Raw genomic sequence first — 15,124 nt, 5'->3', positions numbered from 1 at the left:
GGGTCCAGAGGAGGCCACTTGCATGATTGGGGGCAGCAGGGCAGGCCCTATGAGGAGAGGCTACGGGACCTGAACCTGTTCAGCCTCCACAAGAGAAAGTTGAGGGGGGGATCTAGTGGCCTGTTACAAACAGTCCGAGGGGATCAGCAGGCATTGGGGGAGTCCCTGTTCCCCCGAGCACTGCCAGGAGTGACCAGGAATAACAGTCACAACCTGGCAGAGGGGAGAATTAAGCTAGAAATCAGGAGGCACGACTTCACTGTCAGGGCGGCTAGGGTCTGGAACCAACTTACAAGCGAAGTGGTGCAGGCTCCTACCCTGGGGGTCTTTAAGAGGAGGCTGAATGAACACCTTGCTGGGGTGGTTTGACCCCAGTACTCTTTCCTGTCATGGCAGGAGGGTCGGACTTGATGATCTGCTCAGGTCCCTATGAAACCTGGCCTGTATCTTTCTGAACAACTCTGGTTCCCAGCACTGTTGTGTATTGGTCTTGCTCAAAGGGCAAGATTAAAGAGCTCGGTTTTAAAAAAAACAAGCAAACCATGGGGTTCAATTGTGTGAACCTTGGAAAGAAGAGCAAATCCCTCCCGCTCATCGGTTACTGGGGAACTCTAGTGGTACATAAAATAGAGCATTTTCTTCTCCTCCACAAAACAGGATTGTCTGGCTGTATCTGTAACACTTGGAGTTCCTGCTGCTTTGGGAAACCAGAGAGTGGGACCATAAAGAGAACCCGGGTCCCTTGCCTGTCCACTCCAAAGTCAGTTCACGACCCTCGCAGCCACCCAGCAGCACTTAACTACTGGCTATGAGCTTTATGCTAGTTGTCTTCACCAGAAAGTCATTGTTTACTCCCATGTGATGTGAATTGTTCAGCTCACACGACCTGTGCAGTTTCACCCATCTGCCAATGCACAGTGAGAAACTCGGAAGCTTGCTCTAACGCCATAAATGCTGTATTAAAGGGCCAGATCTGGCTCTGTATGGTAGAACAAGGAGGAGCTTCTTGAGGTGTCATCTTCAATCAGTGAGTTACCAGCAAGTGAAGGGGTCCTCTGTGGGGCCAGGAGCATATTCTGTTGAGCTCACTGTAGCAGGTTGGAGTCCCAGGGTTGCCATGCTGCCCCTAGGTCCCCTCTCTGTACCATGCCAAGCATGCTCCAAGCACCCTCAGAATCTCGGCTGCCACATCTTTGATCCCCTAAATCACAGGGAGGCTACCCTTCATCCTCTTGGCTACGGTTCCTGCGGTATGCTGGACCGGTGTTCAGTACGGGTGTCCAGGTACACCCCGCCTCTTTGGAGGCACGCATAGCCCACCACCCTTGTACCATGCCCCAAGCCTCGCTGATGGACCAGATGTTCGTTTGTGTCTCTTGCCTGGTGCCTCTCGGGGCCTTTGCGCTGCCCGCTGCCTCTTGGGGCTTGGGCTCCCACACTGTCATGGTTCCCCTATGAGGCTTCCTCCATCCCCTTGTAGCCTCACCCAGTCCTCCAGTGTAACAACACAACAAAACACAAGCCTCTTCGTTTTAACTTAAATTCCGGCCTCATGGCTAAAACATCCTCTGAGCCACACCACAAGTGCTCCCTCTCTCACCCGTATTGCCAGCTGCACCCACATTCAGGCTTTTCTCTTCCTTCGCTCAGGCAGGGCTCCTTCTCCTTTGGTCACCAGCAAGGTCCTCCTCCTGGCCCCCACCTGTGGTTTATATAAGGGCCAGGCCCTGCCCCCTTCCTGTCAGCTGACTATGCAGGTGTTGGCTACTTGCTTCCCCTGGTTGCCCCATGGTCATGGTCCTGGCTCACCCAGTAGCAGGCACCTTAGTGCCCTCCTACACTCCCATTCTTGAAAAGGACCAGGGTATGCTCCAGGAGAGTCTGCAAGTGACCACAGCATGTGTGCCCACTGTCCCGGCAACTAGGCACGCCTGCCATGTCAAGCCACCTCTTCTGGAGATGTGTTGTGTGCATTGGCTACCCGCTGCCAACATGTTTAAGCACCATCTCAAGTGGTGGGCAGAGATCCTACCCTGCCACCTGTAGCAGGGAAGAAGAGTCTTTCTCTTCAGCTCACCCCCTTCCTCTCCACCAGTTGAACTCCCGGCAGCCAGCCTGCCCCTCTCCACCCCCTTCCTCCTTTATTTTTATTTCCACAAATATTCGCCCAGCAGTGAGATCTGCTGTTTCTAAACCTCGGCCTCCGCCAGTTGTTCATTCCTCATTTGACACAGTTAAGCATCTGTTCTGAGTGTGAAGTTGCAGAGAGGGCATTCAGATTTGGTCTGGGTTCACAAGAACAGCACAAGGCCTCAAGAAGTTTGTACACGAGCCATGTAGTAAGTCCATTAGTAAGAATATGAGAAGAAAATGATCCAGAAAAGAAAGGAAATACATTAGGCAATGAATTTCTGTAAGTGGTTAAGATAAAGAAATAACGGTCTTGGGGCTTGGATGATCTGGATCTCTTTTTGGGTGCTGTGAAATGGCTGTTCAGCTGATGGTGGGACTTACCACTGTATCTGCCGTCCTTTCTGCAGCACAAATTGAACGCCTTATTTAAACAAGAGAACTGCTTTTTCTGTGAAATCTGTCATTGCCCTCATCCTATGCAAGCAAAAGTCCCGGCTCCTTTCCTACCACTTCTCTTTTTCCCCCACCCCCACATCTAAAATCTCCCTTCTATTTCCATCTTTATCCCCTGCCGTGTGTGCGATTAATTCAACCGCTAGGGGTCAGGCTCGGCATCTGTAGTGAATAATTAGAATATGGTCTGAGGGTTGCCCCCATTCCTGTTCTCATTCAGTTGCTGCTTCTGGCTATGTAGCACAGCCTGATTTTTTTTCCGTCCCTCCCATATCAGATGCTGAATTTTATATTTACAGACGCGTTGTTTGACTTTTGCAATTTCTGTTGTGAGATATTTGCTGCTGCTGTTCTGTGCTCTGTAAACCACAAAAAATGAGGAACTTTCTGTCGCCACTGTATATTTGGCTGTTCTTTTTTGTTCATTTTAAGCGCATATCCAAAATGTTTGTTTAATTTGGAACTGACTTTTTTCTCTCTTGTTAACTCCTCAGCACTAGCTTCGATACGGTCGGCAATGACAGTGGAACAAACTGGGCTTTGCGGCCAGGAGGAGGATGACAATGGTGACTTCCACGGAGCTCTGCTCAAAATGTCACGTGCCAGTACGCTGACCTCGTATCCCTGTAGTACTGCGAATCAGTACACTTAGGTACATGTATAGCAGATCACAAATTTCTTTCCTAATGGTGGTCTGAGAACGCAGAGAGATTGGATTGATTCATACACCAATTAACTTGAATTAGTATGTGAAATGAGACATAAGGCAAGGTAGATTTGCATCTTACGGACCAGTGGTTCCCAATATTTTTTTTTAACTCAAGACTGTTAGACTTGGCCCCTGGTTTTCTTTTCGTATTTTTTCCCCTGCAGAAAAATACTACTGACTTTCTTCTGCTGCAAAAAAAAACTCAGAAAGGTCAGAACATTTTTAATGCTATGAATTCCTCCGTGAAATCTCTGCGTTCATCTTGTGAATCATGTCTTCACACTTAACAGTGCTAACATGGCATGGCATGCCGTATCCCCCTTAAAAGGAATCTCAAGGCATCCCAAAGTGCCACAGCATCCTGGTTGAGAATCACCGTTCTAGATTAACTAAATTGGAGATGTATAGCATTAGCTTCTGCAAGCAGCACGCTTACTTTATCCGACATGAGACAAAACATAGAATAAGCAGCAAAAATGCTGTATTTTCTCAAACAGGATGGTCTAAATTCACAGTTCAGACCAAGACAAACCTGTTGATGTCACTTGGGTTGCATGGGAACACTGAGTAGATCTTGGCCCCCTTATTAACAGGAACCAAATGATTCCCTTGCATAGCACAGAGAAGAAAAGTACTATTTGCAGTGGCAGAACATGCCGCCTGGCTGAAAGAAATAAGAGAAGGTGCAGTACTTGCCTGAAGGATGTTGTTCTCATTTTCTGGAGAAAAAAGAATGGTACTTTTTTAGTTGTAGTTAATAAACAATATTTAGAGACTGTTTTCACTTACTGAGCATCGGCTGTGGAATTGCTAACGCTAGAAAGCGGTCACATAAACTGTAGGTCAGCTCACACGATGCAGGCATTTACCACACACCTACACTTAATCTCTAAGAAGGCCCTTGATCACTTGGCAGATGTTTCTGTACCTGAGGTTGTGCTGAGGACCACTGGATTGGATGTCACAGCTTAGAAGGTGTGGAATGGCTCTCTTAATGATGCTGTCCATATTTAAATGTTTGAGTGGATGTAGTAAAAATGTCATTACTTGGAATATATTTACCAGCATGTTTATATACACAGTGGCTGTTATACAGGGTAGCAAAGGGCTTGTGGATTTAATTTGCTTGTTAAAAAGACTTCGCTTTGGGTTTAGAGTCCTTTGAAAAGAATGCATTCAGCAATTCTTGTGTAATCGCTTCAAAATTACAGTTATGGAAGGGCAATTACTTTTGAATAGCTTACTACTAAATGCACTGAATCCTGAGAAATTAACTACCACATCTACAAGGAACAGATCTATTAATCATAGCAGCTGTTACTGGAAATCTTGTATAATGTTGGTCACTTGCAGATGAGCAGAGAAGAAGTGCATGCTCCTTTTGGCATGTATTAACAATATAACTGATAAAATTTGAGGAAGGCATTCTAGGAGAACAAGATAATTACAGCTGTGCTGCTTCTGCTGTGATAATTAATGATCATATTCACTTCATTCTAAAGCCTCATTTTTCTTAAATGGCTCAAATAGCTTAAATAAAGGTCTTTGTCATTTCAAAACAGTGTTCTGAAACTTGGTGCGCTGTAGAAGTCATCAGCCTAGAGGCAATTTTGATTTCAAAATATAGTTTAAATCTGTTAACCATTTTTTTTAAAATTATGGGGTAGGGAAAAACAGAACCTTCCCACGGGAATAGATCTATTTTGTTAAGAACTTTAGCTGCAAGTTGGCCTGCTGTTAAAACTGAGGGCCGCCACTAATGTGAATCCACGGAGCTTCAATTTATACCTGGTCCTGTAGTGGATCTGGAGGGAAATAGCCTTTGCACACAATATGTATTTAAAGAATGTGAGTGTGTTAAGCTCCACATTGTCCATGACCTCCACCCAGCTTTGCATGTCAGGTAGCTGCCCACTCTCCCTTGCATACTCCACGTCATAGACTTCAGTCTGCTTTGTTAATAATCTCTTCCTACCAGTGAGTTTGGACCCAGTCTTAAGCCACCTCCAAATCATCCTCTTCCTATCCTCTTCCAGGACCCTGGGTACCACAAGTGCTTCATTCCTGTTTCAGATCCAGCATCAGAATTCACTACTGTGTACCCTGCTGGTGCTGGCCTCTGTCCTTTCCTTCTTTATCATGCTGTTCTCAAATTTTAGTACATAAATAGATGCATATTTTTAACAGAGCTCATTGGGGATGCATGGAAGAGCAACTAAAAGTTTATTCTTGATCTTTTATTGCAATAACCCTCAACCCCCTGCGCTCCGTGCCCAAGCACGTTTTTAGATCTAGGCTCGACTTGAATTTTGACTCTCTGAGGTTCCAGGTTCCTCTTTAGTTCCTGCACACATCAGTGGCAGTCTTCAACTAGGCTAATTTGTTTTAGGCATTGTGAAAGCTGACAGACTGAAGGAGATTGAAATCCTCCACGCTTTAGGATAAACGTAACGCAAACGGGAGTCGCATGAGCTTCCTACAAACGCCCTAACAAATGTTCTTCTCATAAGTTTTGGCCACATAATACCAAGATGTGAGAAGGTAGTTATATGTCTATGGTTCAGTCACCCTTGGCTACTTCCTGCTCAGGCTGCCAACAAAAGGGGCACCTGGGTATTGGTAAATGGAAATGTTGTTATCTTAAGTGTAAAAAAAAAATATTACATCTCTGCTGGAACAAGACCTCCTGCCCAAAGCTTTCCCTGGGACCACTGCTGGGGAAATCAGCCTCTCCGGACTCATGGTCACACTGCACACCCCCGAGACCAGACATTGGCAACACGTGCAGCACGGAGTCCTAAGCGTGTGCCCCATCAGCCTGAGAGCGGCCACGGGTTGCATGTTTATAGCCTCTTTGACCTATACTTGGGTGTGTGTAAAGTGGGAGCGAGCGGGCAGGGCTTACTTCCATGGCAGTGTCCCAAGGTCCAGCGAGGCTGCCTCTGTATCTCCTTCACCATTCTGTTCCCTTCTGGATTGTCTTTGTAGGTGACTTGGCTCTCCCGCCACTGCTGTGACCCTAGCAAACTGGCACTGGCTTGCTACAGCCTCACCATTTTTCTCAGTGCATGAAATAATCACCACCTCCTATCCAAATCGCATATCCAATCCCAATTTTGTTCCCATTACTGTGTCTGACACTGTTAAGTACTCTTCCCCATCTCCTATCTTTTTACGTGTTCTCCAGGCACTAGGCTCCCGTTGCTCTGTAATGTTCTGACTATTGCCGCCTTTGCTTTCAGGACTCTTGCCTCTTGGTCTTTATCCATTTTATGCTGAAAGTGTTTTTAGACCTGGAAAAAGGCTTAAGGGTGGTCTTTGCTAGTTCAATGTTGCTTAACTGGCAGTCAATAAATTGTTTCTAGTTCCCTTGTTAACATTCTTAAAAATGCAGCACATTTATAATGCCCTGTTGGAGACGGACTCGATTAATAGTCCACAAACTAGCAACCGCAACAGTCAGAGTCAATCGTTCTATACATATGTATGTGCGTGTGTGTGTGTTTTATCGCAAAGGCAATTTTGCAGTGGGAGAAACCGGGCCATGAAGGCCAATTCTTTCAATGCAATGCAGATTTCTATGGAAAGAATCTGCCTGCTAGCCAAATCTTTAAGGAATATTCATTGCTAGAACAGCATCTGAAAAAACTTGCATTTTCAGGCTGCTTTCTCTTTTTAGTGTACTGGTCTAATATTCAAACTGCTCCCCATATTAGCAGTAGCGTTCAGAGACGATACTGTAATTGCAGGCCAACCTACTTGTGATGTACAAATATAAAAATTACAGTAGTCTTGGTAATTAAATAAAAGTTTCCTGGTACACAATTTATATTGACTGCTTATTAAAAGTTACCTGCCATTGATAGTACTGTTACTGGTTTCAGATTAATTTTGAAATTCAGTGCATTTCCTCCAGGTCAGACATGATCTCCGCATAATTTTCCATGGGCTCCATCTTTATAATGAAACTAGTTTAAGTTTCCCACACACCTTCCATTAACGTACAGATGCCAAGTTCACACTAGACTCTTGAATTCTGGGTATTCGAAACTCCGGAGTTCCTAAAACTCATCCAGCTGAATTAAATGCATCTTATTAAGAGGGGGTTTAGCTTAATATTGGAGTTGTTGTCTTGCTTGACATTTTCAAACTGAGTAGCGATAGAAGCTTTCACAGTATGAAAAATGCACAAAAAATCAAAAGAAACTCTCTGTGCCTTTAAGCAAGACTTTTTTTTTTACATCTAGGATGAGTGGTGGTTTTGTAGGCACTGCTTCATGTTATTAAAGGGAAAGGATGCAGTATAGCAACACACTTCTTTTTGTAGCAGAAATAGGATGGATTTTTAGCACACGAAGTATGACCCACTGATTACCTACATGAAACAGTATATAGTAACTCACTCTGCACAACTGCCAACAGTTAACGTTAGTCTTGACATTTCTTACTCTGCAAAAGCCCACTAGACAGGTCACCTTCCCCCATGGATTTGTTGTCATCCTTGGAAAGTCAGTGGCTCCCACTCAAACCTTGCTATATCCACTAAAAGGGCCATCCAACTGCAGGTCCTATGTCTGCACTGGCTTTGGCCTTCATTGTTCCCTAATCCCAGTCCCTAGCAGTATGGCTTGGATCCATTTTTCCATAGCCCCCCTGTTTCTAAAAAAGGGCCCCTGCATTGTCCTTTCTGACTTTAATCTGGAACAAAGGAGAGAGGATATTAATCTCTAAGCTTGGACAGTCTCAATCCTCTAACCAAGCACAGATCCTAGAGGCTGTAAAAAGGCCTCCACAAGCTCCAGAAATAGTGTTATGAAGCTCCAGAGACTGCTTTTATACTTGCTATGATGCAGAATTTTGGTGTGGGTCTATTCGGGCTGTAACATCTGGAGAGAAAAAGGCATGAAGCGGAAAGAGAGGCTGCTGCAGATCTTTTTGGAGTTAAAAATAAATGAGAGTTTGCATGAAGAAAGGCAATTTAGTCTGTTATGCTGCACCACGTGAGTATAGTGTGCTTTTGCACCCAATTAGAATCGGCTTCATTGAAGATTATAAACTTTTGGAACTTTGTAGGTCTGAAATGTTAATGGTTTCATTGTGCTGCCTGGGATGTTCTTATCTTGGGCATGAGCATATTGTTGCATAACTAAATATTTCATTCTCCCTTTAATACCTTTAAAAGCTGGAGAATAGATAATAGGACATAACAAGGATGCTTGTCACTGAGTGGAGATGAAGGATAAAAATGGTCCCTAATGAGTGTCTCAATTTTGGGATGCACAATGTAAGTTGGCAAGATCCTGATTTTTGTAAGTCCTGAGCAGCCATAATCTTTTTAATGTTAATAAAAGCAAAACGTGCCCTGAATCTCTGAAAATTAGACTCAAACTGTCCAAGTGTGGCGCACCAAATCAAAGGCTTCTGCTGAAATGTTGGACTATGACCACCAACAGCTCCCGACTCTCAGCCCTGTACTCAGTCTACTATATTACTCAGCTTGCCCATTGCTGTAGTTGAGAAGAAATTTTCTTGCATGCATGGATAGGCAGACAGATGTGTACAATTTATGAAATGAAAATAAGGGACCGAGCTAGCATGACAGAAGGAAAAGCACTGTAGCAGCATCACCACCCTTTCGTACTGAGCCTCAGGTTTTGGCTTTTTTCCCCCCACTATGCCAGATGGTTATTTCAGTTTAATCCCTTGTGGCTGGTGTGTGTGTATGTAGGGGCTCAACTGCCAGCTGAGTGCTAGGAAGAGGACTTCCACACCTCCCTTGAGCTGTCAGAAGAAATATTAGCAGCAGGCCTTGAGGGGTTTTTTATTATTACCTAACAGAAGCAAATATTTCAGTTGCTGAATAATAAAAGAAGATGGACATATAATAAAATATGTTAAAAGTACAAAATGCAGTTGACAAGTAGCCTAATAGTTGCATCTGTTACAGGCGATTTTTTTCAAAGTCTCTAAAGCATATCATAATTTTGGTCCATATTCAGATGTCTTGATGGTTCCCAGTATTCCTTGACATGAAAGTATAAACGTGATCTGTTCCATAAAGAGAAGAAATATGATGTCAGTAGCTGATTAACAGTTTCTTAAGCTGTTTGATTACAGTATAAGGAAATATTTAGTTTGTTGGCCTCTTATACATTTTGGTTGGTTATTACGGTAACTGATGTATTTTTGTCATGTACTCAGAGTTATTCCAATTACATCATTTTGGTTTGGTTGGAGATGCTGAAAAACAGCTGGACTGGAATTCTGTTTACCCTAAGCTTTTTATCATGTTTTAACTGGCTCTTCTGTGGATATACCCAATTATTTTGACAGATTAGTAATATCAGTTTAAGTGCTGCCCACTAACAAATATCAAAGGTGTCCATGATGGTGAGCTTGGGTTGAGCAGGTGTTTGACTGTCTGCCTATCTAAAGAACCACTCAGCAGAGAAGAGCAAATGATACTGCATGCTCTTTCCTCAGTACCTATATTCTAATTGCTAATATTCACAAAAGCTTAGGGTGCTTATAAAATTATCTTGGCACTTGGTGCAACTTGAGACTTACTTTGCTTAAGGAGGAGTGCAAGGAGGTATCACAGTTTAGAAGCAAATGAACAGCTTAGACTCCTGATTATCAGACTGTAGGTTCTGAGAAGTTTTGCCCGTGGAAACCAGGTGAGGTTTTTTTGTTTGCTTTTTAAGTATTTAATCTGCACATTTATTTTTGCCAAACCCACTTGGTTATGAACTCTTTCTTTTCAGATGGCTGACAGTATTATAAGAACAAAAAGTAATAATTTTCAATGAAGGATAAAAGAAAATTTTCCAGTTTAGAGGTCACCTTGAGCTTAATGGCAAAGGCAAGACAAATGGTGTAGGCAATAAAACACAGATTGCTTCTTGTCAATGCTCTTTTTTTCTCATTGAAGATCAGAGATTGGACATCTGTATTCTCTCCATCGGTACTTCAAATATCTAGGCAGGTCCATATGCTCTTTAAGGATTTGTCAACCAAATGCTGAGGCAGCAATCAAGTCCTTATAGGTTTCGTGTACAAAATGAAGAAAACAGCACGGGGATTTTAAAGTATTGTACTTTATTACGAACTCACTTCAGAGAAAAGAAGCACAATTGTTGCATCATGGAATGCGGACCTCTGCTTACAACAGCAGCAGCCGGTTATATTTTAGACTGTGTTTTCTATCTGTTACCAGTGAGCTTGTCAGTTCCTGCTTGGATGTATCGTAAGCCCGTTTGAATGCTGTGTTTTGATACATGCCTGGAGGCGGACTGAATGATTGAGGGGACTGGGAATTGGCCTTTCAACAGTATATTCACTCGTACCAATTTGACACAGTTTGGTGACTGCAGTCTAGAACCTAATGGACAGATGCCCATGTTTCGGATATAATTACAGCTGATGTGCCAGTTGAATTAGTCACCAGAAGGCAAAGGCAGAAAACCAAGCTTTTTATTTTATACGGCTAGTTTTTTTTCATGGTTTGGAAGAGGAAGGAAAATGGCAGTGACAGAAGAGTGTGTGTCCTTACTCTGATGATCCTCAGAAGTAAGGCATCCTTGGACAGTCTCTGTTAGGAATGCCTCTATATGAACAGGCAGTCAGGACTCGTGGCAGAGGTGATATCTTTTATTAGACCAACTAGATTTGTGCAATAAAAAAGGTCTTTAATTGCAAGTTTTTGGGACAAGCACCCTTCTTCAGGTATCGGAGAGAAATTTGTAAAAGTTCTCCTGGGTAGAAATGAGAGTTCGTATTTCATAGGAGAGTTGAAGGTGTGGTAAAATCTGCTTGTAACAGATACAGCAGACATACATACAGACGTCTGTACGAACAGCCCCTGGATCTAGTCACCTAATTTTTGTCGTAGTAAATCATTTCTAACTTGTTGGCTGTTAGGTCTTTCTTATTTTCCAAGCACTCATCCAAATGAGTTAGTGGATACACTTTAAGCAGCAATCAGTGTTTCATATTTTTCATCTGCTATGCCTTCTCAGCCAGAAACATGTTTGGTTTTTTTTAAATTTCCACCTGTCCTCAATTTTGCCTTTGTCAAACTCCTTGAACTGTAAGGAGCTAAGGTTTTTTTCTGTCAGAAATAGGAAGACATATCAAATGCTTAATCACACTATGCCAGACATGTAGTTTTCTTTCTTTCAGTGAGCAGCTGCAGCTTGTCATCCACGTCTCCTTGGATGTTAATGTGGTCTCAAGACCCTTCAATCTTAACACTTGCTGTACTCACAATACAGTCACGCCAGCAGTCAGCACATTAGAGAGCATGAAGGATTTGTGACGGAGAATTTAAAAAGCAAGGGAAATCACAATTGAAGGTAAAGCCTGAGTTCTCGTTATAAACCCCATATCTAAAAAGTGATTAGGTCTCTCATTTGTTTCACTTTTTCTGGTGGTTGTTGATGAAAGCTGAAGAATAAGTTTGCCTGGATGTTGACTTCTGTAAATGTTTGGAGGTAAATAGTAGGGCTGTGCAAAGCTTCAGGTGCTGATTCGATTCGGAGGAGATTCGGTCCAATTCGGTGGCTGAATCTCCAAATCCGAATTGAATCAGGAGACCAATAAAAAGGTCCGAATCAATTCGAAACTCTCTGAACCGATTCGAGCAGTCCCTGCCTACCATCGCAGGGAGCTGGACCTGGCTTCTGTGCCAGGAAGTAGGGGTGAAGGAGGGGGGGGCTGGGAGGGGGCCATAGGGGGCCCCCACCCGCTCTCACAGCTCTTAAACCCCACCCCCAGCAAAACAAAAAACCCATTCACCGGCTGCTGCCAGGCAAGGGGGCATCCCTGCTACCCCCACTGCCCCACACTGCATAGGGGGCTCTGCCACGAGTGCCCTGGCTCCTCTGCCCCCCCATGGCTGCCCCATCCACTCCAGCTCCCGGTTCCTTAAAAAAAAAAAAAAAAAAAGCCAAAAAAAAGCCCCACACTCATGGTGGAGCCCCCCCCATGCAGCATGGAGCAGCAGGGATCACCCCCTGCCTGGCAGCAGCCGATAAGTTGGGGCTTTTTTTTTTTTAAAAGAGCTAATGCTGGGGCTGCGTTGGGCAGCCATTGACAGGGCTGGGAGAGCAGGTGGGAGACGGGGCCTGTCCGATTCGGAGATTCGGCCGATTCAGCAGCTGCCGAATATTCAAATCCAAGTCGGTGAGCCTGATTTGGTACAGCGATTCCAATCACTGTTCCCTGAATCGGCCAAATCCGAAGTGAATATTGGTACTTTGCAGAGGCCTAGTAACTAGCATTTTAGTCTTACCCTTCTGTTAAAATCTGTGTGAGAAAGCAAAATCATTTCAAACTCTCAGTTATATAATAGGCTTTTAGTTTTAGATCATGTATTGTGATACGGTAGAAAGCTAGAACTAACGGTCTCATACTTTTATTACTTTAAATCTATAGTTGATATTTTACTTTTAACTGAAATCCAAGACGTATTTAACAATGTTATTTATGTATACATGGTAACTAATTGTGTCTATATTAAGGTGGATACCATTATGGTTGTTTGTTTGTTTTCTGTGATGAGCTATTCCTTAATTTTGTTTGTGAACTTATATTTATGTATTTTATTTTGAAATTGTCTTGGTAGTTACAGACTCATCCTGAGCTCAGCTCCCAGATAGGTGGATTCCTACATCCATACAAAACCTCATTGACTACAAGGAAGTGCAGAGATCTTTGTGCACAAGGTTCATTGTGAACATTTTTTTGGAAAAATCACAGTTCATTTACACCATTTATTAATAATACTGAACTATCTGTTGTGAGCAATAGTTACAGAAGAATTTCTCTCCCTTTCCCCCAGAATGTTTTTGTCTGTCTGCTATATTGTGAGTGCTTAAGGGCAAAAAATGTATTAAGATTTGTTTTGCCAAATGTTGAACAAATTGTCTCAGCTTAACTAGTAATATTGATAACTTCAATGGACCTCTGAATGGATATTTTCCCCTACACAAACAAGAAGCTCACCTACCAAGCTATAACATACTTGTTCATTTGTGGAAGGGAGGAAGTGGATTGCCAGGTCCTGAGAAAAATGTACAGGATACGTGAACTGCAGAGAATGACCTGTGAGGTTTTGTTTTGTTTGCCTGTATATGACTGGTGTGCATTTTTCTAGTTGGAAGAGATAAGGAAAATATGTCCTACACTGAAGAATTTGTGTGGATGAGGTTGAAAGGCATAAGAGTAAAGGATGTTCTGGGGGGAGTCAGAGGAAACTGAACAACTGAAAGAGCACCTGTTCTCTTCTATCAGAGGTCTTTAACTGGGCCTAAAGGGAGGGAAATTTCTTCATGGGTTAGCCTATATTTTTAGATTTTTTTACAGACAAAACTGATCTCCTCTGTCCCTCACCCCCATGACAACCCATCCACATATATAAAACAAGGGAGGAATTTTCTTGATCCTTTCCCTAATATATTTTTTTCAATTAAAAGATCACAAATATGTTTTGTACTGTGATGAATGCAAATGATAGTGGTATGCAGTAACTATGGTTTCACTGTGTAAATTAATACGATATAGACAGAAGTAAAATGGGTTTTACTCTAACCATTGTCAACAAGCTCGCTACTTGGCCACTCCTTTAATACCAACTTTGGAATTACTTACGTGTGCAAGCTTCTTAATTATGCCAAATAGTGATTCTACTGTGTAGGTAAGTGTGCTGTATACCAGTGCCCAGTTAAGATTATAAAATTTTTCTCTGTTGTTCTCAGACTTCTCAGGATTCTTTGCAAACTATGCTTGACAGCTACAATGGCCACTGAAATAATTGCAGCAATTACAGCCATTACCTGTCCAAATTAGGTTTTTTCTGAGATGTAGTTAAAAATATAAGGTTCCATTCCTCCTAAATTTGTACATCTTAGTTATTTGACGATGCGTTTTTGTTCTGCTTTAACAAAACAGTAGCATAATACAGTGTGTGAAAGAGAGTGATTATTAATTCTGTGATATTTTTACTACTAATCTGCCAAACACCTAGAATAGTGGTAGAAAAAAGTGATAGTATTAAAAATCAGGATTAAAATTTCAAATACTAATTTTGTGCTTCATTTTATTTTTCCCTTTCAATTGTTCTTTTAATCTTAGTACATTTTAATTCACTTAAAAAAACCTGCAAGACTTGACTGAGTTGACATAACAAAGAAAAAACTACTTGATTCAGCCATCACTTATCTGGAAAAAGAATGGAAATGGACACCTGGGAAAAATATGTAATCCCTCACTTCTCTTTTGTTGCTCAGAGAAATTATGGATCTGCTGTTTTAAGATCTGTATTCATAGCCTGGGTCTTAGAAACAAAATTTGTTTTATATTTCCATTCTTCCATGTTGTCAGCAATTTCCCCCTGCCATTCCTGTTCTATATAATTACAAACATTCTCTCCGCTTCATGCCCATAGATCTTCGTGCTATTGGAAAGAATGTTTTCTTCATTATAGTTTACGAAAAAAGATATGTTCTCTCATATGACTGATGCAGATGTCTGATCCTTAAAACAATGGAAGAGAGGGTGATCAATGCATTTAGCTTTACTGTTGCAGTCCAGGGGGAAAATGTCATCTTGTTTCTTTATCGGTATGTGTCTGTGTTCTTATCCAGTTGACTAACAGTTTGAAGGCATGTTTTACGTTTCATCTAATATGAATGTTAAATTGGCTGTATTATGCAGTTAACTGTTTATTTTATGATCATCCCTATTAATTTATCTGTGACTGTGCCTGCAATGTACCAAACAAACATTACATTAAACTGTTCAAAATAGAGGAAATGTCAAATCTCCTAG

The 15,124-nt window shown here is 42.3% G+C and overlaps 1 long non-coding RNA gene across 1 annotated transcript; it reads left to right on the top strand.

Moving 5' to 3' along the window:
- The first annotated feature begins 8,203 nt into the window (after positions 1–8,203).
- LOC149856226 (uncharacterized) lies at positions 8,204–13,140 on the top strand. Its single transcript, XR_016438375.1, has 3 exons — positions 8,204–8,295; positions 11,477–11,649; positions 12,921–13,140. It is a non-coding gene; the product is annotated as an uncharacterized LOC149856226 (long non-coding RNA).
- The last annotated feature ends 1,984 nt before the right edge of the window (positions 13,141–15,124 follow it).

This window comes from Crocodylus siamensis, chromosome 10 (assembly GCF_052110815.1).
Source record: "Crocodylus siamensis isolate JL-2025a chromosome 10, ASM5211081v1, whole genome shotgun sequence".
In the NCBI taxonomy this organism is placed as follows: domain Eukaryota; kingdom Metazoa; phylum Chordata; order Crocodylia; family Crocodylidae; genus Crocodylus; species Crocodylus siamensis.
The sequence above is the reverse complement of the archived record's forward strand: the minus strand, read 5'-3'. Positions and strand labels throughout refer to the sequence as shown.